Genomic DNA, 3,629 nt, shown 5'->3' with positions numbered 1-3,629 from the left:
AGACCTAAGACGGCGAAATGGCTAAGGCAAGGAAGAAGGCAGAAGGTGGAAGGGAAAGCGGCGGCGACGCCATGGGATATTTATAGGCAGCGACCCACCAACAGACAGATCTGATAAATGAGGTAACACCTCCCCATAAATGCACCGACTGATGGTCCTTTTCCTCCTCACAGACGGGGCATTCCGAATTCTGCGCCGGTACCACGTCGCAACGGCTCCTGTCTGAAAAGGCGCGCCCAACGGGCAAAAAGGCGAACCGTCGTGGCCTCTTCCTTCGCTTGTAAGCCAAGGAACGCACCCCTGAAAGCCTTGAGAGGTCGCAGGCTGACCCGCCGAAAGGGTTCGGCAGCCGATCTCGAGCACCAGAGTCAGGGATCCCCAGCGAGCGGTCGAAAATCAAGGCCCGCCTCGAAGACTCGCTGGAGATGTCCAAGGTAGGGTCGAGACAGTTGAGAGGAATCCCCCCGACGGGAGGCATCGAGCCACTGGACTCTATCGAACGAGACCAGCTTCCCCGACCACGTCGACCCCACTTTATGAGAACACCTCCGGGCTACAGCTGACCCCCTCGAAAGGGGCACAGGTTCTCACTTGGACTGCCCGTTAGGAGCTCAATTTGGGGTGGATGACGCTCGCTCTATCGAGAGTACGTCGAAACCCCGCGCAAAGCAAGCTAATCAGAACCTTCCACCACTGGTGTCGACAGTGTTTCTGCGAATTAGGCGACATAACCCTCGAAGGAGTCAAAAACTCCTCCAAGGGCTCGGGGGCTACCCCTGCGGGGTCACTCACGCGCCCCCACGGAAATTCGACCGCGAAATAAAGCCCCGACTCGAGCGCCAGCGCTCAAATGGAGACTCGGGGGCTACTGTCGAGGGTATCAGTAAGGGGTATCCCAACTGATGCACATAATGAGGTTATCCGTACGCAGGTCGAGACCCTCCACTCGACGCTCTAGTAAGACATACGTATAGTTATCGACAGCCGCAGCCTCGAAGACGGAAAAGGCGTCTAGCGAATCGATCAGAACTCGAGCGCCGCTATCGTCGAATACGGAAATAGGATCGAGCGAACCATTAGGCGTCGAGCGTAAGGACGCCACCCGCCGCCTGACGCGCGCACGGGAACCAGGGCATTTAATACGCCTGTCGCGTTCTCACCTAACACGCCAGTCACGGGAAGCGTGATAGGGAACAGGCACCCGTCCCGTCATTCTTTTTGCAGCCTTCCCCACCAAACGACCCAGAGCGTGTCAGGACGCGGGAAGCAGGGATGGAATGTCTAATCAGGACCCCCTCGAGATGTCCAGGGTCAACGCCCTGAACAGCGAAGCACTACACGGTGGCTGACCCTCGACCGGACCCGTTTCTTTCCAAGGGAAGGGTTGGGCGTCGAATGGCAATAAAGCAACCACTCCGACGGATCCGCCACTGTATCGTACAGGCATGCCACCAATGAACCAGTCCAGGACGGCGCGCAGAGCAGGATTCCAGGGCACGCGTAATCATCATCAAGCTACCAGGACAGGACGACTCGAGACCACACCGGTACGGAGGCCTCGAGTAGGTCCGCGCGCCATGCCTCTATCGACCCCTACTCTGACACCTATACTTGTACCCCGGGGTTCTCCTTAGAACTATAAAAGGGGAAGCCCGGGAGCGGACATCATATATACGACACACACAACACCACACCCATACGCAGTAGAACTTCCATACTCCGTACCACGCTTGTATTCACCCCTGTACAAGCACTTAGGTGCAAAATAATACAAACTCTCCCCCCGCTGGATGTAGGGCCTTCTCTTGCCCGAACCAGGATAAATCCTTGTGTCTTTTTGTATCACCATCTGGGAAAGGGAAGCACGCATACAAATTCACTCGTTGGTGTGACCCCCCGTGGTGAAAACACTGACATCTTGGCTCTAGGAAAGAATTTTGCCATAAAAGCAGTCGAGCAAAGGTCCCATGTATTGTGTTTGTCTTTGTTGGTGTAGAACCACTCCTTGGCTTTCCCCAATAATGAGAACGGGAAAAGATGGAGTAAGATAATATCTTTTGGTACTCTTCTCATCGTGAAGGTGCTGCGATCTCTAAGAAGTGTTGTAAATGTGCACTTGCATCTTCATGAGCTTTTCCAGAGAATTGGCTGTCTTGAACCATGGTGATGAGAGCAGGCTTGAGCTCGAATCCATTCTCCCCAGTGTTGACTGCTGGTCCAGTCTGGATGTTTGTTGTTGTTAGGGCAGATAACTCGCATTGTCTTCTCAGCCATGTCTTCAAACACAGGAGCTAGGTTTCCTCCTAACTTTTCTGCTTGTTCTTCAAATTCCTCTTCCAAAGTTAGAGCTGGCTCCTCTAAAGAGCTAGCTTGAGCAGCAGAGGGTGTTCTTGATGGTGATTCAAATTTATCCCTTGCTTCTATAAACTTGTTCTTCCTAAGGAGTTTCTTTAGATCTTCAGTAAAGTTTCTTGGAAGAGCAAAACCATTCATTCATCACCCTGCATAAGATAAGAAAAATGATAACGACAAAGGGTGTACCTGATTGAGTAGAAACTGATTGGTAATATAACTTTATTCTACATATTTTTTTGATCAATATATCTTTATTATGCCTTTCCCAGCAACGGCGCCAAAAATGCTTGTTGACATTTACTAATGTCTTCACTAGAAATAGAGATAAACCCTACTCCTAGCAACAACACTAGAAATGCACGGCATATCATTAACTTGTCAAATAGCGACGAACCACTATAACATTCCTAAGCATAAAGTAGATTGTCATCCCTAATTACATTGCTAGGAATTTAATATAGATTCACATTTTCTACTGTAAAGACAGAGAATAACATATGTGAATATAATTATAAACTAAATAGGTTCTGCAAGCGGACAGATAATTATACCGTTGTAGTATTTTACCTAGGGAAGTATCCAGGTTGTCGATTTATATTTATACCACTAGGAAAGCTAAGGGTTAAACTATATCTATTATATTGATAAGAATGAATAAATGATATTACCTAAGTCCTATAATCTAGTCATAACAGGCAGAGGTCACAAGATAAATAATGATAAATAATAGTGATAGCATAATTATCAAGTATCATAAATAAGGATAATCATCTGAGCATCTACTAGTCATAATAATAGTTAGCCATTGGATAAACTAGGGAGTGAATCTAAGGTAATTGTATAACTACGCCAATGAATAACTCAAATTAGTGCAATTACATCTAGAAATCATCGTTAAGTCAACCCTATATCATAATTACATATAAAGAGGCATCAACTAATGAGGGTTTTAAGACGCAACCCTCACCTCCTTCGCGACCGCGCCCATGCTAGCCCTACGTACGGAGGGTGGACTACATAGGAACCAACAGAGCTGTCACCTACGTAGACTACCACACGACCGAGCACGTCAGGGGGCACTCACAGACAAACAAAATATCTAGACACCACGTCTACATATTATCTATCATCTACCCAACGATCGAACCAACTATCCTAGACATATAATCAAAGTAGACAATGACTGATGTAATTAAGAACATATGAATCTATTAAGAATAAAGTCTCCCTAATATACAATGAAATACTATAAAGTAGAACTAGAACTATTACCG

This window comes from Sorghum bicolor, chromosome 7, assembly GCF_000003195.3.
Source record: "Sorghum bicolor cultivar BTx623 chromosome 7, Sorghum_bicolor_NCBIv3, whole genome shotgun sequence".
NCBI classification, from domain to species: Eukaryota; Viridiplantae; Streptophyta; class Magnoliopsida; order Poales; family Poaceae; genus Sorghum; species Sorghum bicolor.
The sequence above is the reverse complement of the archived record's forward strand: the minus strand, read 5'-3'. Positions refer to the sequence as shown.